The sequence below is a fragment of the Cyrtonyx montezumae genome, unplaced genomic scaffold (genome assembly GCF_038088225.1).
Source record: "Cyrtonyx montezumae isolate F1298 unplaced genomic scaffold, pur_monq_1.0 scaffold_3, whole genome shotgun sequence".
NCBI lineage: Eukaryota > Metazoa > Chordata > Aves > Galliformes > Odontophoridae > Cyrtonyx > Cyrtonyx montezumae.
This window is the reverse complement of record NW_027072034.1, coordinates 157021573-157044138: the sequence shown is the minus strand read 5'-3', so window position 1 is coordinate 157044138 and position 22566 is coordinate 157021573.

The following is a 22566-nucleotide window of genomic DNA, read 5'->3' as shown; positions in this document are numbered from 1 at the left end:
TGGCCAGGAGGAGCTGAGCATCAATGCACAGTGAACAGCATGAACCTTCCTGGCTGTGACCAGACCTGACCACGGGGAACTGTCATGCAGTTCCTGGTGTGGTTACAGTCGTTACCCCCCTTTGTTCTACTACAACTCTTGTCTGTCCCTTCTCACAGTTAATTTCCTTGTTTGCTTTTGCAAAGGTGGGATGGGCCATGCTGGTTTTCAAGCAGACCCACACTGGGGAACTGGAAACCAGGCTGGCAAAAACCTTGCTTGTCTGATAGGAATGTGGCAGTTCAGCAGTGAACACAGAAAAATAAGCAAAATGATCTTTTCTCTCAGCCCTATTGCAGATATATTTATAACACTTTCATCCTGACTTTTCTCTTTCCTCTCTGCCTCAGTTTCTTCCCACTTAAAATAAGGAATGATGCTTATGTTTTTGACAAAGAGCATGCTCTATCTTGTTGCTGTGGCTTGTCACAGAAACGGATAAATAGATTGTTCTTATCACCGAGTGAGAGGGCCTTAACAGTTGTGTTTTTCATGAACCAAGCCCCACCGTGTACTTTCAGTGTGCATACCACTTCTACAAGGTTCAGTGCAGAGGACTGGAAAGGGACTTCTGTCTGATCACATTCAGTCCCTTGTTGTGCCTCTCAACCTTCTCATTTTCTTCCTCTTCTGAAAAAAACTTTCTATATTTTGACCAGCTTGCCCTACCCTTACCCAGAGCAGCTCTGTATCCATAATACGTTAAAAAAATACCCACTTTTTTCCACAGTGACTTGGGAATGAAACCAAAGAGAAGCAAGATAGGAAAGATTGAAGGTCAAATCTTCATAGACTTTCTTGTGAGTAAGATATTGTATATCTGGATGGAGGTGGCTGGACTACGGAAAACAGAAGAATGCAACACTTGGAAAGCAAAGTCAGAACAGTCACATCAGTTTCATTGCAGGGTGGTGGAAGTATCACTCTGGGTGTGCAGAGGTCAGCGTGCTTGGTTACATGAGCAACTGGTTGGGTGTACATTGCCATTGGGCCACACACGACCATTTGAGGAGAAATTATTTTCTATAGCCCTGTAGCCAGGCTTTTTCAATAGGGAAAGAATGCCAGCTCCGGGACTGGCTTCAGCACGATCCCAACACTGCTTCCTCCATCAGTGGCAACTTTGCTTTCCCCTTGCTTTCCCCTTGGTAGCCAAGTGTTCCCAGGCCATGTGTTTGTAGGGGCTCTTGAGAAGATGAATAAGCAAAGGTGTAAAGTCAACGTGCACCAGCTAAAGACCTTTAAGTATTTGTGGGGATACTCATTCAAGAATAAAGTGGCCTTACACTGCTGTAGCTTAATCCTCCTCTGAGGATTAACCACTAAAGGCATTTTAATCCTAAATGAGAACATGCACACGTGCTGTAATTTACAGGCACTGACTTCACACTTGCAGTTAGTGGAGTTGCCTTCATTCTTCTACATGTCCCTGTGTAGGAGAGCTCTAATTAGATGCAATTGGAATTCAGGTGATGCCATGGCTATTACTTCTTTCTTTGAGATTTCTGAGGTTTGGGTTTCAGTGCATTCCTTGTATTTTTTTTCCTTTTTCCCCTTCATTTTTATATACCCTTTAAATTTTGGTGTATGTCTACATATTTGATTAGAAGAACCTCAGATGGCAGAGTTAGAGAAATACTTTTGGGCATTAGAGATGTTTTGAATCCTTTCAGAGATATAAGACAGCTTCCAGATGTGGCTTGGAATAATTCTTTGAATGTGAGAAGATTCTTCCTTCAAACACATGCTTCTCCTCCAAAGAGGCTCATAACTCTCAGTACTCAGCTAAGCTACTTAAGTTACCTATTTGATATCTTAAGTCTCTATAAGCATTGAAAAAGAAGTAACTTTCTCCGGGGTGGTTCAGTTTAAAAAGTTTTTGGAGAAATCTCTCTCTGTTGGCTATATGCAAGGTATGTAGTATAGGCAGACCAGACTTAAATTTTGGTAGTGAAACAGTTCTCCAGTGTGCAAAGTTGCTTTTTTGCTTCCAAGAGGGAGTTCACTCATGTTATCTGCAAATGGGGACCAAGACCATGTACATTGATTTTCTCATTGTCAACGTCCCAGTATGAGGCAGCTACAATGAATGAAAATGGGGAGAATTGGGATGTGCTAATACACCAATACCTTTACTAGCTGGGAAATTCTGCACTAGCCATTTAATAATATCCAAGAACTCCCATTACCATGTAAGTTAATGTCTGCAGGTAGAGGAACTTGGACTCATATTACTGCCAACATGGTGTATTTATCAGAAGAAGATTGGATCTTCAGATGTGGTGGTACTTAACAGGCAAGGTACTGATTTAGGACATTGGGACTGGGAACGAAAGCAAATCTCCTCTTTCTACTGTGCTTTGTTTTTTAATCTGTGAAATAACATCCCTTTTCTTTGCTTTGAACCTTCTGGTGATGATTTAGGAATCTAAGGTACTTCATCGGTGACTTGAAACAAGCACTAACTTAACTTTGGAGTTCAAGAAGTCTTTGGACAAAGCTCTCAAAAATAAAGCTTGATGTTTATGTGCCCTACATGTAGCCAGAAGATGGACTTGATGATCCTTGTTATTCTCTTCCAACTCTGGATATTCTATGAGTTGGTGATTCTATGATTTGTCTCTTTGACAAGTTTTCTTCCTCCATTGACCACACGGAAAAATGATTTTCCCCAGTTAAACCCAGTATTTGAGTAGTATTGGGCCCCTTACTAGTGTTCTGGGTGACAAAAAATCTGACCAAAATGAAAAAGAATGGGGTATTAAGTTAATGTTATTATAACATATGCTAAACCTGATATATCATTTCTCCCATAAGGCATGTGGATACCCTCTCCCATCTGTGATTATTTACTAATTATTTCTTCAGCCAAAGGTGTTTGTTACTTGATGGAACTGAAAAAAAAAAGAAAAAAAAAAAGAAAAAGGCAGTTTCAGCCTAAAGGCTTAGGCTGAAACTGCCTTTCACTTATAAGCATTTTCGTCCACTGAAAGGGAAGGAAAACAGACATGATTCTAAGCTCAAAGGAATGTTCATTTTTATTTTTCTTTTGTTGATGATGATTACTCTGTGTCTTCATGGGTAGCATAAAGTATCCTCAGCAACATTCTGGTGGTACCTGGATATCCCCACCAACCAGGTGGCTATTACCAAAAAGCTTTCAAAGACAGCATAAAAGCTTAATTTCTACAGTAAAATATGCTTGAAGAATGCTTAATTATACGCAGGGAATCAGAAAGACAAATGATATTTAAACCATCACAAGATGTAGAAACGTGCTTCTTTCCCTAAGAGATGCCAACTGACCCCTCAGTCTTTAGGGCTGAAAGCTTCCCTAGGCCTTGAGGCAGACATCCTCTGACTTGAAATGGCTTGTGCTTTCATTATAAAGTAATAATTAAATTAATATTTGGAGTAAATTTTAAAGTGACAACTTGCTATATTGCAGGACAAGCTTCAGCACTGCAGGCAAATGAGAACAAGCTGCAGCGAGTATTATTTTCTATCCTTCCTTGTGTCAAACCTCATTCATTTAAATCATCAAGCTCAGCAGTGCTTAAAACAATTTACAAAAGAAATTCAATAAATTATATGAATCCCCTTTTCATAGAGGAGGAAACTAAGGCAAAGAGAAATGAAGTAGCTCGGCAGGCTCTGCTGTAGGGGAAGGCAGAATTCTTTGAGCTAGTTGTGGCTGTCACACCATATTGTGCAATGCCACATGTAAAATATATATTCCGTCACTGTTACAGAATAAATCCTAAGCAAATAACAAAATACACTAATTCACACTGATTGTACACCTTACCTTTTTTTTTAAGCAATATGAGAACTACTCTGTGACCTTCTTCTCACACTAAAACAAGATGTTGCATAGTTAACTCTAACCATCCAAAACTTGAGTTCAAGTCCTTTCCAAATCATGAAATAATGACATTTATATTTTTCAAAGTAAAATAATAATAAAAAATGCAGAGAAACAAAAAACACATTTTCTAGCTCAGTCACAATGTGACTTGAAAGCATTTCCCCTGGGAAATACCATGAGATTCATACTACCATTAGATATCAGGACACAGAAAACAGTTGCTTTCAGCAGTGCTAATGAAAAAATATCTGATTTGGAAGAAAAAACTTCAGTCCTGCACTAAATAAACCCATTGACAGAGTGAGAAAAAAGACAACTGTCACATCCATGCTCTCTGTTTATAACAACTTTATGCCTTTTAGGGGATGAATTCTGCCTTATCTTACATAGCTGAGTTTCATGGGGGTAAATGTGTGCTTAAAGGGAGGTACATTCATTCATGCCCTGGTGAATTTGGCCTCTAGGTAGCAAGTTCTTCCCCATATTATACCACTACAAGCTCATGTGCTTTCTAGGGTAGGGAATGTCTTTTTGTTCATTGCATGTAAAAAGGGCAGAGTGAATTGCGGTTCTAGGCCACAGTTTGGGGCTCCTAGGCACTACCACATGCTGCATAATTAATATTAGTAATGAATAATAATTAATAATAATAATAATAATAATAATAATAATAATGACTGAGTATAACTGAACCTCATAACCTTGCCCTTGGGTGCCTGAGTAGGAAACTCAAGCCAAGACAATTCAAGAGAGACATCAACAGGGTTCCTTACAGCAGCCCTAGCAGCTGGCTTTCATAACAAGCATTATAAACGTGTCTGGGAGGGGGAGGCAGTGCACAGCAATTTCACATTGCTAGGCTCCATGTGCAGGGCAGTGTACCATCACCAATGGAGTCATTTCAGTTTCAACTGGAAAGCCAGTGGGAGTTACTACTGCAGAACATTTTTCATTGAAGGGAGAGCAGCCCCAGAAGAAACACACGTGAGCGTCACTGGGGTGTAAAATGAATTACAACTGTTGCTGTTACATCTTCTGTATGAAGGCACAAGTGATGAGACTAGCTATTATGGGAGATTGCTTTATGACTGCAGCCTGTTGGCTTTCACTGGGACGATTAGCAGTTCTAACTTTTGCCTCTTAATTCAAAGGACTGATATCCAGTTTTCTTCTAGAAAGTTTCTCCTAACAATTTGTTTGGGAGGTACTGAACCTCCCCACCTTCCTTTGATGCCTGTGTTTCCTAAAATGAAACTTCCCTTGAGAAATCATATATATAGTGTAGAAATTATAATATAGAAATATAGAGAGGGTATAGAGATTAGGGTATAAAATTTTTACTCTGCACTGGTGAGACCTCAGTTGGAGTAGAATGTAGTACATGATGTGCTTCGTACAGAAGAGACACGGATCTGTTGGAGCATGTTCAGAGGAGGGACACAAAAATGATACAAGGGATGGAGCAACTCTCCTATGAGTACAGGCTAAGAGAGCTGGGGCTGTTCAGCATGAAGAAGAGAAGGCTCTGAGGAGACCAGAGAGTGACTTCTCTGTGTAGGGTGAGCTATGAGAAAGAAGGAAACAGACTCTTTAGCAAGGTCTGCCATAGTAAGATAAGGAGAAATGGTTTTGGATTAGAAGAGGGGAGATTTAGATTAAATTATAAGGAAGAAGTTCTTTTTACAATAAGGTGGTGAGGAATTGGCACAGATTGTCCAGAGAGGTGATGGATGCCTCAGTCCTGGAGACATTCAAAGTCAGGCTGAATGGGGTTCTGAGCAATCTGACCTAGCTGTAGGTGTCCCAGTTCATTGAAAGGGAGTTGGACTAAATGATCTTTAATGGTTCCTTCCATTCAGACAATTCTATGAAATTATTAAAACAGTTGGAGTTTCTATTCCTTACTCCAGTGTCACTATTGCTACTCCATCTTCATGTTCAGGCTTCTTGTGGATTCAGAAAGCTGTTGGATACCTGGAGAAGAGGAATGAGGTCTTCATGTCATTCCTGCTGCGCAATGTTCCTGGTCCAATCTTCTTGTAGGAAAACTTGTCCTTCCACAGCAATGCCCAGGACATAACACAGGGAGGTTTAGCACATATTTAAGTTCTCTGGTAAATATGAACAGAGTCAAGCTTTGCACTCAGAAAGGAGAAAATGTTTTGTCAGCATCTTCCAACAACAATGTTTCTCCTGGTTTCCATTTTGCCTAATGTCATTGACTCTCCCAGGAACTTCCCTGAGCAGTGATAGAAAAATAACAATCAGAATAAGCGAATACCATATGGTTAAAGGGCTTTACCATGACAGGACAAATTCTGGCCTCTTCCAGTCCTTGAAACTCTAAGAAAATCCTAGCGGTGTTGCAGTGAATGTAAATCCAAACTCTGCAGGGCCTTTCCCAATTATTCCTGGAAGGGAAGAGTCTCCACTCTCAACTCCACCACACCCCTGCTCTTGCCAGCATCCAATTTTTAAGTCACAGCCGTTAACCTACTGTCAGTGCCTTACAATTAGTTTTTTTCTGCCCCAACCCCTCCTCCCTGGAAGGCTTTTCCTGAACTTCACTACTCTGATGTTTAGAAATCTCCCAGTTTCCAGTCTTACGGCCAGTTTGTTCTTCTGCCAACATTGTTCTTTTGCTTAAATAGCTCATTTCCCTCCGTGGAGCTTACCCACCTTCCCCTCCTTGCCACATATTTATAGAGTACTCGTAGACCCATTTGCTAGTGCATGCTCAGCACCTTCCAGTATAGGTCCCTGGCATCCGTCTTGTAGACATGGCTTAAAGTGTTTCCTCTGCGTCTGAACGCAAATAGAGTTCCCACCCTGTTCCAAACATGGTGCTTGCACATGCTGGACCTGGTCCAAACAGCCTCGAGTTTGCCTATATCCTTCGTTTAAATAGCAACACAAATAAATTTCAGCCTAAGTGACCTCATGGGATGGGCTCTTTGCAGAAAGGGAGAGCCGTGCCCTTCTCCTAGCTCCCTCTACCCAAGGAAAAGGGCAAGTTCAGATGCTGACACTGGATGCTCTTCTTGCCCCACTGCTCCCCTCTGCTTTGTTTTTTGTGTCCCACAGGGGAAGAGAGCCCCTGCAGTGGTGCTGATAGGGCTGGAATTGTCTGGCTGCCAGGGTGAATCAGAACAGCTCTGTCTCCAGCATCCCTCCGCCTGTTAATTAATGCATTAATGAATTGCCTTCTAATTCCTATAATCCTAATTTTATTTTTTTTGGGGGGAGGGGGTGCAAACATGCTTCCAAGTTTGCTTAGCTTGCCCAAGGCCATGAAAGAAGTCAGTGGCACAGCCAAGGAAGAAATCTGGGTGCCGTGACACCTGGACTGGGCTGTGCTCGGCAGGCAGTAACTCCCTGCACCGATGAGCCGAATGTCTCTCCTTCAGGTAAAACCTCCCATGCATTGTTTCCTTCTCCCCAACTTGGTGCAATGGTGCACCTTTTTTTTTTTTTTGCCTTGCAGCAAGACAACAGAAGAGCACGTAACAAACTGAGATTTGAAGCTTTCTTCAGCAGTTCCTAATCTCTACAAATGTGATATTCTTTTGTGGTAAGGAGCTTGGGAAACGCTCCCTACCTCCTTTGTGAAGGCTGATATGTTGAACTGGCAGGGTATTGTTTTCACTTCTGAGTTGAGCTTGCTTTCTGTATGCAGATAAAACTTCCTTCAAAGTCAGTAAGAGTTCTGCTGAAGTGCATAAGCCTGATTTGTTTTTAACTTATACGTTACTTCACTGACATAAACAAGTTCAAACTAGTGCTAACACTATACACAGCTGCTGCAGTAGGAGCTGTGTTATGATCTGGTTAGTGCATTGCAGCGAGAACTGTTCAGTTCTGATCCATAACAGTTTTTTTTTCTTATTTCTGTAGTTAATAAGAAATGGTTTTTTCCATTGTTCACACAAATACATTTTTATCTGCATATCTAAGTAAAAATAACCCCCAGAACTGCATGTGTTAACATGAGTGGGATTCTCTACAATACAGTTGATATTATCACTATTATTTGTTGTTATTTTACTGTCAATATTATTCAGAGTTCATTACAGAGGTAACATTTGAAGACAAATTAGGCAGAGTTTTTACTGCCCAAATTCAACCTAGAGCAACTCCATGGCCTTTGAATTGACTCATCTGGAGATGGTTTCATGGACTTTGTATATAAAGTGACAATTACCTTATTTTCAATTTCCTGTGTAGTTGTTATTCACCAGCTCAGCCTTTCTACTCACCAAATGAGGATTTAACTAACAAAAATATGCATGGATCTTATTATATAGATTCATTCTTCCAACACATTAATGTTTCCTGTGAGAGGTGGAGAGTGTTGAATTTACATTAATGTTTATGGCTTTTGGGTGGGAAATTTTCACCTGAAAAAAGAACCTACTCTGGAAATAACCTGTGTATTTAATACTTTTTTTTGTTCTTTGAAAATTTATAAAAATCTGAAGTGACACCAACACTGCTAAGGGGTTTGTCTGCTTTCTGCTTATGACTAAAATTGAAAGTAACCTCAGTTTTGTAGTAAAGGTTATAAAATGCACAGAAGTTTGACCAAGCTCAACTCTATCTCATCGCTCAAGTGGGACTTGAAATGTCTTGGAATCAAAGGAAAGAAAACCAAACGTGAAGCCTCACCACCCAAATGCACAGATTTTAATTGCTCCAAGGGCTGCTCAGCCTGCATCCTACTGCCCAGAGAAGCACCCATCTGGATTGATGGGCTGAAAAGTGCTGTTCTCACTGCTTACGTGAGAGAAGGCATAAAGACGCTGTTGAGGATTTATGGGGAAGAAGCTGTGGAAGTCCTAAAGAAAGAGATCAGAGGAGGAGGCAGAAGGGAGGCTCCTGCCTGGTGGTATGAAGACTGCTGATTCAGGGCTGCAGCCCTTGCAGAGTTAGTGTGCTCTGTAGTGCGAAGGGAGCCAAGCCACTTATGCAATATTAATATTAATAACTGCTTTGCACTTCTATAGTGCCTTTCATCCAAGGATTTCAAAGCGCTTTACAAACATTAATTAATTAAGGCCCATAACACCCTGTGAGGTAATGCAAGTAGATATTACAGCTCATGCAGAGGCCAGAATTGCCAGCATTACAGGTATAATCCTCTAGCAAGAGTTAACTTATGCTTGAGCAAGCCTTCTGACTTATAGGCATAAACAGGCTTCCCTTTAACACTGAGCATGTCTTTTTTTTTCTCCTTCTTCCCCTCGATCTGTCAGTCTTCTTACAAGAAAAACTCCCATTACGAGGCAGCCAAATGAGGTGAACGTGCAGCACTTCCATCTCCCTGCTTGCTGCTTCCTCTTTGATTGCCTGATAAAATTGTAGGATATTGAGAGGCTGCAGAGTCCTGTCGCATATTAGTGTCTTGCTTCTGTGGGGTTTCCCTGTACTAAGCATACTTTGCGCCAGGGAGGTTAAAAAAGGAAGTGAACTAAAATATGTTTTATGGCACATTCTTATCAGATGACCTCCAAGCAACCTGCAGACATTAGCAAATGCAGTGATCATAGCAGCTGGTCATAAATGTCATTAGTGACAATTTAGCCAGAATATTTTAGCTATTCCTAGCTCCTATGTATCAGGGCCAAGGTGGAAGCTGGTGGGGAAAAGGTAGTCCTGACAAATCTGCCTCCCTGTTGACTGCAGCCCTTGTTTAACACTTGTCCTTTCCTCTCTGACCTCAGTGTTTGCACCCATCTCATTGTCACTCTGCCTTTCCCTGCACAGGGAGATGCAGGTAGTGGAGCTATGGGGCCCCACTTGTCCCATGAAGCTCTACATGCACCTTCAAAGGGGTCTTTTTTTGTCAATAGTCGCTCTCTTGCCAGTGATGATAAATCCTCCGGCATGGGACTGGATGAATTAAGTAACCTGGGCTGGAACTTTCTCCCTCTGACCTCCACACACAAGGAGAGAGTTGTCCATCCTGCATAGCTGTTTTGATAACTTCCCAGTATGGCTGGAGAGACCCTGGGAGGAATTTAACCAGAAAACAACTTTGTCAGGATTTGCCCATTCAATTGCATTCCGAAACTGTGCAGACATTAGCTAATTAATGTGGTGAGTTCATTAAACCAATTAATTGCATTTCTTACTGTGAGTGGGCTGGGGCTATCTGTCATCTTTGTAGAGTGCAGTTTAGGGCATTAAAAATATTCTGTTCATCAAATTAAACTTTATTAAATAATAACTCCTTCCAAATTCTAGGTTAGCAATGAACAACGTCACTCTAACCACAAGAGCTGTTTATTGTGCGTAAACTTCATTTACATCCCTGCCAGCTGTGATAAAACAAATTCAGATGCATATTCTCAATACAGTAAGCACTTTCTCCCCTTTCATAGCCTTGAATTAACCCAAAGACTCCATTCTTTTGTTCAAAACTTCCACTGAAATCAACAAGAATTTTGTGTGGAAAGAACGCAAGGTTGGGAATTTATAAGTCCTCGTGTTAGCCAGCAAAGGCATTATGCTTTCCACAAGGGGCTTTTTGGCAGGCAGCAGAATGTCTTACATTTTTCAAAGATACACAGAACTGAAGAAACAATTAAAGAGAGAGAAAAAAAAAAGAAAAAATAGAAAGGAAAAGGGAAAGAAAAAAAGAAACAGAAAGAGAAAAAGGAAGAGAAAGTGGAAAAGAAAAAGGAAAATATCTGGTATTTTGCCTGTTTTTATTCTGTGTAATTCTAAAGTGAATACGAATCTCTTCTTATTCTCAAATAATTACTTTATAATTTGTGTTTTAAAAGAATCTTTTTATAGGGCAAAAATGTCTTCCCAGATTTTAACACATCTCTCAAAAATAATGGGTTTATCTGCTAGTGGGAATCTTTAGCATGGCTTTCCTCTTCCTTAATGTTCATATGTTTATTAAACAACAGAGTTATAGGGGTTACTATAAACAAAAAAGGCTTTTTTTTTTTTACTGTCCAACAGATACCCTTTTTTCCTTTTCAATTTTAAGTTGTATTAAACATCATGTGATGCAAAACAGATCTGCTTATTGGGACAGACATTTAAAAGTGAAGGCACTCAAAAATCATCTCATTTTAGTCATTTTCCTCCTGTACTTTTGCTCTTGAAAGTTTGTTTGATTTTGCTGTATGGCTGCCCAGTAGCATGTAAAAGCAGCATTTTCCAAGGTTTATTAACAAGGAAGGATGCAGGTATCTAGGACTCTGCTGAAAACTTCCAATGGTCTTTGGGTCCAAGAACAGCTCCAGGAAGGACCAAGTGGCCATCCATTGTCACTTTAGGATGTCACCTCACAGAGATCCAAAGAAGGAAAGACCTCTTCAGTAGAAGGACAACTACCTCCTCTACCTCCTTGTCTGCTACCTAACACTGTGTTCACTCACTGAGAATATATCCCAGGTTTTGAATTCCTGTAATCTTTGAAGGATCTTAGTGGAAGAAAATCATTAAAAAATTTCATCTTCCCTTCCTCCTACTCCTTTGTTTCTACATCATCTTTATCTTTCTATGAGGAAGCTTAAAATTGCTTAGCAAGTTGGTTTTTTTTTTTGGCTGATGCATCTTCAGCCAGAAGCGTCACACATTCCCAGGGAGAGTTGAGTAGACAAACTCCAAGTTTTCTATTTCTTTCTTGGTCTCAAGTCTCAGACATCACTGTACCTAACTTCTACAAATATAAATCTTTGTATTATATCTGTTTCTTAGCTCTGCACTAGCCTTAGAATAAAAGGATCTGCGCTACTACATTTAGGATGTTTACAGCAAAGCCAGATAACATACAGATCCGGATTGCCAGCTTCTTCAACTCATCTTTCCAGTTATTAATTATATGAGGGCAATTCATATAAAACATGTGAAGAGTAAATTGTAGACTCTTGGAAGAAGTCCAGTCAATTAGAGTGATAGTTAAAAATAAATTCATATCTAAAAGAGAAAGAAACCTGAAAGACCACAGCAGGTTACAAAACATTGCAAGAACTCGAAAATAAAGCTGCAGGGAAAAAAATCAATTGCATTGTGGCCAATATTAATCTCCCATCAATAAATACCGTATCTTTCACTTCTTATGGTAATTGTCCTGGTGATTCCCCTTAAAGTGGTTCTCAAGTACTTAGAAGGCCCTTTGATAGCATCTTATCAGGTCTTAGTGCAATGGTGAGAAAGTGCAAATAGGAACTGCAGCCTAGTCAGAGAGAAAATATGGTCTTCAGAATGTGCTGATTTGACAAAAGGGTGTTGTCACACGCATTAGTTTTTATCTGCTTAGCGGATAATTCTTCCAGAAGGAACCCTTCAGCCTCTGTGACGCTGCCACGCGGCACTACCTCAGGAGGATTTTCCAGTAAAAAAAGAGTTCTGAAGCCAAATGGGCCCAGAGTTCAATTGCTGCTTGAAATGGGCTTTTTTGGGGGAATTGTGGTGGTGTGTGACTTTGCATGGGTTTTTGCCTCAAGGAAGATGCTTTTTCAGCCTGAAAAATGTCAGGAAGGAGTTCATAGCACTGTGAAAATGTTGCCATAAAAATAATTGTTGCACTGAGGGAAAGTGGGCTTGATGTTTTTTTTTCTTCTCTTGGAAAGTGTTTTCAGTCAGAATTAATGTCCATGGAAGCTGATTGTTGACCTTAATTGACTTTGGAAATTGGGTACAATGTTTAACTTGTGTGCCAAAAAGCATTCAGTCTCTGTTCGTTGCAAGGTCCAACAACTTTAGCACAGTATGGGAGTTATGCAGTGGACTCTCTGAATGCCCACTCTGTTGCTAGGTTTGTGTTTCACAGAAGATGAGATCCGTGGAAAATATATAAATAGCCTTTGGTGTGGAGTCAGCTGTGCAAGTGAGGAAATTTTGCATGCTTTTCACAACTGACTTGTCATTTTGCATGCACATTTTACCAATTGCTGGATTTCCCTGCCCATTCTCTCAGTGCAATGCTTCAAGAGCACTTAAAACGTCTATACTGATGGAGTTATTGGCCAAATACAGACAGATTTTTGATCATCTTTCCAGGTAATACCATAGAAAGTCAGCAGAAGAGAAATCTGTAGGGATTTTCAGACACAATATTTTGACATTTTGCTTGAATTCCTCCCACTGATGTATACTTCCTTCCTTCATAAGGTAACAAATAATTATTACTTAAGAGACTATATCCGAACAGCATCCAGAGCAATCCAGTATTCCCCAGGTCATTTTGGACGTGAATTAATTTGGAGATGATTAATGTGTCCCAAATACATGCAATGAACACAATCCTGTGAATATTACTAACATGTCAACATTACTTCTCTTGAAGGCCACATGTAGATTTTTTAGTCTTCATGTTCTTTCATCAGAAAGTATTATATTTTGCTTATTATTTGGATTTCCTTAGGCTTCAGTGGCATTTTCTAGATTTTACAGAAACGTTCCAGAATTTATCCCTTCCAAGGTGGCATGTGCTATTTGAAATAACACTTAAAGACATCTCTTTGATGTTGCTTTTAATTCTAAACTTAGCCATTGCATGCCAAAGCTCCAGTTTTGATTGAACAAAACTTTCTTCATTTCTTTGCAAGGGTTGAGTTTTTTATTTTTTTTATTTTTAAGTAAGATCTTATTAAAAATTAAATTTTCATTGGCTTGCAGTGTATCTGCAAGATTACACAACTCTGATATACTGTTAGGATCAGAAATTAACTTCAAAAGAAAAGGAATGGAAAGTGGTGGCTTATTTTCCCATGGCACATTACTGCAATAAGACTGAATGATATAGTGATACAAGAAGCATATTTTCCCTTCAGATGAAGAAAAGAATGCCACTCCAGTCCTTACCTGCATATTTACTTATATTTCAGGATGTTTTCCTGCTATAAGTAAGCATCTGGGGCAGGTCACAGGCTGATGTTGCTACTACAAAAGATGTCAGCAGATAAACAAGTTCACTTATATTCTAACAGTGATTCCAGACACTATAAGCTATAGCATATTTTTAAGCAAAGTTATGCAAAGGATTGTGCTCTGGCTTGCATTCAGCTGTTTGCTTAAACCCACTTGACTCTAAGCACAAATGGTCCTACTGAATCTGGTTATATTCCATAATACAAGCAGGTTGAATTGCCCAGTTGGGCTAAGGCCAGGGTGGAGAGCATTTTGAGGATGCAGGCTATCCCACAGTCATCTGTATGGTTTCTGAGTATCTGCCTAAAGTCATTAAATTTTTCAAAATGGAATCTCTGTTGTGGTATGTTATCCCTCCTTCCTTCATAAAAACCTTTATTGAAGTTTCAACTCTGTCCTTAAGGCCTGATCCAAACAAGGATAGGAAGCACAGTGCTCACAACAGATGCTGGAACTGTATGAAGCTATCCACCTGGGTTGAGGTATCTTGCTGGAAGAGGCCCTACTCTTACTTTGCTCAGTTTTAGCTCTGTGGACTTTTCTGAAGAGGACACCTAGAGAAGAAAGTAGACAGCCTTGTGGGATTCACCATCTAAGAATGTTATGCTGCTTGCAGAATGTCCTAGCACTGCAACCTAAGCAGGGCTTTCAATGTTTGTTCCAGTAGGGGAAACTCACAGTAATACCTAATTCTTGGATACATGTGCCAATAGTAGGCCCCAGACTCAATGTTAGGACCTCAGGTTCAGCATGTGAAGAACATTTAATATCTTAGAAATGGAAACACAGACCTTCACACTGAACAAGAAGTGAGGGAAGAAATCTTGAAGTGGAAATGCCTAGTTCAGTGCTGCAAGAAGCCACTGCCGGGATGTGTGATCTCCAGGTTTCTCCCTTCAAAGGACTGAGCAAATCCAGCTTTGTTTTGCTCTTCTAAAAGAATATAGTCACCAAAGGAAAAGGAAGAGCTTCTCACCATTTTTATTGTAGTCCAGTAGTTAAAACCACTTCTCCAATGAAAGCAAGGTGAGTTCTCAGTTTGCCTTTGCCTGGGAGGTTCAAACCTATGTTTCTCAATTGCCATGGGAGTACCCCAACCACAAGAGTGCAGGTGACGCTGGGTGGAGAAAACATTTCTGCATTCCTTGGTCAAACTGTGGGACTGCACAGGAAAGACTAAGAGATTCCCACGACCCTTTGTAAGGAAAAAGGAACTCCCGGGTCCTGGGTCATTTCCCCTTTCTTTTTAATTTGATGTCTGTTTAGCTAGGCAGAGTATGAGATTTCAAGTTTGGGAAGGAGGAGTAGCAATTTTGGGACTGAGATGGGTAGGCATTTAGAATCATAGAATCATTTTATTTCGAAAGGGCACTTTAAGGGTAAAGGTCACCTAGTCCAACTACCCTGCAATGAACAGGGAAGTAATTTAATAAGTGATGGGTCCCTACATCCTTCAAATCTCAGTCTGTAAACATTTTGCATAAAATACTCATGTAGTAATAATCAAAACTTTAGACTTTTTTAATCAATAGATTAAGACTCTAGATTCATGCTATCCTTGTAAAGTCAGCTTGGGGTACCATAGCTCTTTCATTTCTTCCTCTCTATTCATTGTTACTGTTTGAATGAGGAAATGAATTCTTTCTCTCCTCCCTGTGCCCAACATCTCACCCTCACCTGATAACTCAGTGTTTAGGATAGTTTCATGGGAAATGGAAACTCTGAACCCCTGAGGCTGAGGAGGGCCCAGAGCCCACTGCTCCACTTCCTGGATGAACGCTTTCATCCTGGGGTTATTACAAGAGCGGAGGGCACTGGCACTGTTGTCTCCTCCTCCACCAGCTGCATTTAAAAGAAGAAAGCAACTGAGACTGCATTCTTGAAGGGTGTGATCCTGCAAGCAAGCGAGAGGTAGGTGTGTTCCCAGCATACCTGCAGGATTGGGCCCTTCGGGGTACTGCTGTGCTGCTCTACCTTTCCGTGCTGGCTTGCAGTGAGGCTGCCAGAGCTGAGCCAGGAGGCACCCAATGAGCTGGGGCAGCTCCAGGGCTAGATGGCAAAAAGAGGGGCTTGAAGATTGTGCTTTTTTTTTTTTTTAATGTTGTATTTCCCCCATGTTTCTTCTTCTGTCACTCCCCTGTAAGCACTGAAACCCTTCAAGAAGATTGGCTCCCGTGAGGTCATGAGATCTCTTGATGGAGAGGTGGTCACTACCAGGAAAGGTTTTGACCCACCTAAAAGCAGAATCCCAGAACACACTCTCCTGTTCACAAAGCACAGAAAAAAGCTATGGAGGTTTATTAATGTAGGTCCCTAATTATATGGGATAAATACCTCTCTGAAATTACGCTTATTCACTGAAAATGACATTTGGGTTTCAGAATTTTGTGTTAAGCATAAGCTTAAGTGATTTGCTGAATAGAATCTTAGATGAGGCCAACAGCAAGCTCCCATTCTCAAATTGTTCCCCTATAGACATTTGTTAATGAATGAGATCCACTTAATGAAGCGGATGCAACAGTACAGAAAGCAAGGTGTGAGCAGTTTCCTTTGCAAACTGCCAATTACCTCTCGAGGGACTGGGCACCTCTCTTTACTCCCTACAAGATAGGAACATTTTTGTAAAAATGGCTCCTTGTGTGTGCAGCATGGAACACTAATCTGGAAAAAAGGCCATGTCTTTATGAAGATAACCCATTTGGCTCCCATACTGCCCATCTTTACAAGTTGCCACTCTGCAAGGTGGAAATGTCCTTGTGACTGAGGTGGCTTCACACACAGTTTCTTTAAATTATCGTTTGCAATCCCTCAGAGAGAAAGAAGCAAAGGAACTGGGTGGGAATTAGTTGCTTCTTCATGTACATTGCACTAGTTACTGTGTGGGAGGATCATTATTTCTAATGATGATGGATGGTTCGTATATGAAAGGGTTTATTGCCTCTGTTGTTACCCAAGTTGGAGCAAGAAAGGGTTACTATTTTAATAAGAGAAGTTGAATTACAATTTATTGAGAGGAATGAAAAAGAAGCATAAAAGCTGAATCAAAACAAATGGAATGTTTTACCTGATCACCTTTATGGCATTACTGCTTTCATAACACACACAGCACACATGCACAGAACTGCCAAGCTTTGACTTACGCTATTTTGTGCAATCACTTATTTTCCCTTGTGTCTTCAGAAAATATACCATTCCCCAAATAACTGTTTCCAGTGCACATATTTTATTCAAAACACAAAGGGGGAAAATGTGTCTACAAATGCTTACACATTGACAAATTCTTATTTTTTTTTCAATATCCTGCTGATAGAGACAGTCTATCATATAAGGACAGGAACCAGAAAACTTATCATACCTGTATGCTGCTATTATTTGGAGCACAGAAGGTGATGTTCAAAACAACGGTAAAGAATGTGCTAAATCGGAACCCACATATAAATACAAAAATGTCCTGAATAAAAGCATCAATTTATTCTAGTCTGTGCTCAGCTGATTAAACTGAAGACTTGTCAGAAAGATAAATAGATAAATAGATTGATCATATCATTTTTTTTAATAATTGCAGCCTTCAAAATTAACATATTTTTACAGGGGAGTATATTAAAAACCATTAAAACAGCTGTTTTGCTGTAGGGAATATTACTAGTAGGTTGAATGCAGAGATATGTGTAGGTATTTATTCAGTAATCAATCATAGAGAGAAAAGACCTCAAATTTCAGTTGGAAGTTTTTATTTTTATCCTTTTCCTTACTACTGGTCTTTAAACCTGCTCTGAGGAAAGCTATACATGCCCGGCTGGTGCTCATCAAAAGCAAGCAATCACAGCTAAATCAGCATGCAAAATGCCACTCAACCTTGGGCCTTTATTAAAATTTGCTGGGACTCAATTTGAGATAGCGATCGTTCTTATTAAAAAGCAAAATGTAAGATAGTTTTTTTATATAAATCTCTGGATGGAATGGAATTGTTAATCAGCATAGGCTGATGTGATTTCTCTGTTGCAAATCCTGCCGAGGGCTCAGAAGTGGCACATTACCATAATTCCTAGGCTAGAGCTGGCAGCTTGAAAAAGACCTGCAAGAATCTTTAAAATGCTTAAGCAAAGCTGTAAGTCACAGCAAACAACACACACTGAGGATGGTTACCACAGGTTCTTCGTGTTATATAACAAAGTTTCTTCTTTCGGTCTATTTGCTTCTACCACTATTTGCTTTTTTGTTGGGTAATTGTTTCTGTTTTTTTGAGAAAAGGGCAGCAACAACAGAATCCCAAATGTAACAAAAGCTCTACTATTTTCCCTAAAAACTCAAATAATTTTAATACAGTTCCCTCTGTTGTACTGTCAATTCAGTATATTTGATCATGGACTATATATTGAAAATATATTTATATATAAAACCGAAAACTAGCATCAAGTAATTCACAGCTGATTTAGCACCTTTCCTTTTTGCCTGCCCTCCACTACTCTTCCACTGGGACATTGGCCTCAAAACTTAGGTGACCAGAAAATACATATTTTATATATTCATTTTAATATATCTTTGATCTGTTTGTTATCTTGGGCACTAAGAACATTAAGCTATTCTTGCTTCTAATAATAAACACTGAGTAGTAGAAATTATGATTATATCACCATAAAAGACAATACTGAACTCTGCATATAAGCACTCCTCAACTGTACTATGCACTGACAGAATATTTATAATTTATTACTAATATTAATATAGCGCTCAAAATTTGCTATTGTAACTACATTAGTGACTGCACAAATATAGAGCAAAAAGACAGTTTTTTATATAAAAGATTATTCTATCCGTAAATATTCACAGTTAGGTTTAACAGCAAGCAAATTACAGTCCAAATTGATGTCATACTAATAGCAGGTTTTGGGAGCTGTGGCATCAGTAGGAAATATTTTCATTTACTTGGAAATTTTTGGCTCAGAAGACGGACGGTTGGCTGTTCTCTTCTCTCCTTTAATCAGGAATGCACAAGAGGCAAAGGAAACAAACAGCCTTTTAATGAGTTATTTCTACCTTGATATTGCTGGTCCAAACTTAGGCCAGTAATGGACTAATATATACATATATATATATTTTTTTTTCCTGATATATTTTTATTAAGGATCTGGAAAATAAAGATGTTACTCATACTTCAGTTCTCCCATGAGATGTGTCCACCCAAGAAACGCCTCTCCTGCCGTGGGTTTGTTCAAGTGTTCTCTGTTAAGACACCCAAAACTCACTGCACAAAGAATGAGGTACCTGTTGACCTACTGAGCAACATAAGGATGCATATGGAAAGAAAAACTTGTTCTGATGTTGATTCTTCTGAACCTGCCTTGAAGACTGTGAGAACGAATCAGTCATAGATTTCTGCCTGATAGTCATGAGCAAATTTTAATTCCAGCATGCAGGCACTCCCTTTGGAAGGAAAAGATAGACTCAACTGCACATGAAGAGCCAGAACTGCAACCTTGCAAAAATCAGAGACTTTGTTTCAAGAGCCAAACAAAATTGAATATGTTCCCCCCCCGTCCCCCCCCAACATATACACACTATCATCAAATATTATCAATTTAATTGCTCAGCTTCTGCAGCTGTGAGCACAATAAATTAGCTTGGCTGGAATGGAATTTGTAATTCTCTAAGACATGTTCGAAAATAAAATACTGAGCAAAATTCTCAGCTAATGAGAATCAGCATAGTTCCACTAACCTCAGATAAGCTACTGAGCAAGTAGGAATCGTTCGAGTTCCTCTGACTTAGTTGGAATGCCTTCACTCGGATCAGCAGAAGAATATAAATTTACTCCAGGAATTTGTGTTTCTGTGCACTTTAGGGCTCTGATATAAAACCTGTGCTTGGAGTTTATCAGCACAATGTGATATACTGTAGCAGATCTTCGCCAAACATCGGTGGCTCTTGTAGTACTGGGCAACTCACTGTCACAGGGCATTGCAAACACTCAAAATCTACATCGTTTAGGGGTCTACTGGATAAGTTAATAGAGAAGAAAGCAGTTTTATGTTGCTAAATACAAGAACATGATCTCTGGCTCAGCAAATTGCTGGCATATTTGGGAAGTACCGTCACACGCTTGCCCTGTTCTTCTATCTTTCTTCATGCCTTTGCTTTCAGCCATTCTTGAAGCAGGATCCAAAGCTGGGGGAGATCTGCTCTGGCCAAGTATCACTGTTCTTATGTTCCTCAAAAGTGGATTATGAAACACAACATTTTTTCTTCCTTGTTAGAGCTTTCATCTCCTCTTCCCCCACTCTTAACACACACTTTCCCCTTTATTTTCAGCTTATAAATTGAAAAAGGCAGCTAAGACAATAAATAGAAGATCAGAAATGCCACATGCATTTTTACCCTGGCTGAATTTCCTGCTCTATTTTACACTTTTAGCCCACAGAATTTCAGTAATTGGAATTTTATGAATCAAGCAGAGCATTCTTGTCTTCCATGCTTTAGTGAGAGCATTATTGCTAAGGATGAAGTCTACATTATCTATATCTATTATAGCGATGCACATAACACTATATATTTGTGTGTACATGAATGCTTATATATGTAACAAGAAAAATGATTTGTTTCAGTTAGCAATGAGTGCTTGCACAAAGCAGATAAAAATGATAACACCTTTCACTTGTTTTGTTCTGATAGTGCCGATTTCCTTAGGTGCAAAGCCATGGAGAACTGGGCCCTTCACATTTAATTCTCTATGTCTTCCAACTACTGCCTTGTGGCCTATTTGAGCAAAAGTTTAGCATTCTTGAAGGGTTATGTAAATGTATACATTAGTGAATAAACAGATGGGCTTTAACGAAAAACATATTTTCATGAGCTGTGTCACACTGATTTGATTCATCATTTGTAGTATCAGATCTTTGACATAATGGAAAAATGCACAGAGCTGAATTACACAGTCCAAATTAGTTCAAGTGGACATCCCTTAGAAAACAGGAAAATGTACACTGCATCAACTAGTGGTGGGTGAACTAGTGCTGCTGATTTTTCATTGTTACTGATTAGGAATGAAAAGACAAATATATCAATCCAAGGACCTCTGACTGCTCAGCAGGTCTATTTTCTAGGTACCAGAAGTGCCTAAACACATCTAGGAAATGTGCCGTGAATTTTCAGTTTGCAACAGCAATCAGATTGGAACAGACAAAAATTCTCTTTCAAAACGAGTAAATAGAAAAGAGAAAAAAAGAGAAAAAAAAAAGAGGAAAGGAAAATCAAAAAAGAGAAGAGAGAAAAAAAATAGAAAAAAAAAACCCAAAACTTTCAAACTAAATATGCCAAGAGACGTTTTATTTATTTCCATTTGTGTCATGTCAAAATAGAACAGGAGTTTAGATGCTGGTGCTGCACTTATTTATTTATTTTTTGAATGACTCGATATTTTAGAATCAGGTTGCGCAGCTGGACTTCACATTGCATTTGCTGCGGCTGCTTCATCAGAAATGCTGGTAGTATTTGTCAGCCTGGAAGTGTCTTGAGGCTGCTTCTGAGAGATACAAGGAGGCAACTGATAAGGAGAGCATCAGAAGGGCAGTTAATTGCCTCCAGTCTCTCGGTGCCGGGGAATATTTAAAATCTATGGGATTAAAGGCAGATTAAAAACTGTGGAAGCAGGAGCCCAATAGCGCTGAAAGATCATAATCAGCAAGGGTAATGGCAGAGCAAAAATGAATGTGGCAAATAAAATGACAGATAGGAAATTCAGATCCGCTTCTAATGCTCGAAGTTCCATCTTGTAAGCACAATTCATCTACGTGTAAATCATTTTTTGGCTTCAAGCTTATCAGCCAATCGGTGAATTAAAAATGCTCTTTCCTTGGAGGATTAAAGAGGTTGATTGAAGTCAGTGTGAAAACTGGCTAATAAGTCTGGAAATGTCAGGAGGGTGCTTCATAGGAACTCAGTGTACTTTTTCTATCAGTGCTATGAAACAGGAAGTTTGAAAAGCTCTGTAGTTCTGTTACTTTGAGAAATGCTTTTGTGCTGGGTTTTTATTTTTCTTTCTCTCCTCTGTGTCAGAGTGTCATGCAGAAATATTTTAATTTGCAAGATGAATGGTGATAGATGCAAATGCTGAAAAATGAGATTGAGAGAATTTGCTAAAATATGCAGAGAAGTAAGAGAAATTGCATTTCACAAAGCACAGCGAATGCGTGCATCACGGTCATGGGAAATTCTAAGTTCCAGGCCGTGAACTGCTTAGATATGTTCTACCTTGAAGGGGGTGTTCAAACTTTGCTCCCATACCGTACCTTAAAACCCAGTGTAGGTGGTAAGGCCAGAGGTTGTGTTAAGGCAGTCTCCCTGCTAAACAGGAGAGCTGCCAGGGCATCTCCAAGTATGGTGCATATACGAAAACGCACTCATGTACAACGTGAGAGCTTTCAGTCACTGCTATTAAAAATTGAACAAGCCTTTTAGAGATCTACATGCGCAGACTATGCTGTTAGCGTTATTTCTATCTTTAATGCCCACACAGCCAAGGGCAAATAGACTTACAGGGGTATCTTCAGAGAATTTCACCACTCTTGTCTGCAGTAGTTACATAGATTGTCTGGGCTGTGGAATAATAACCTCTCTTTCAGTCCAAAGGCACAAAAGAGGTTACGAGATGTATGCAAATAAGTGAAAGAATTTTCCAGAGGGAAAGCTGCTTGCAACTGCATGACATCTGGTTCTGACCACACCAGATTCTCTTCTTTTGAGATCAAGGAATGTGTTCATGAGAGAATCCA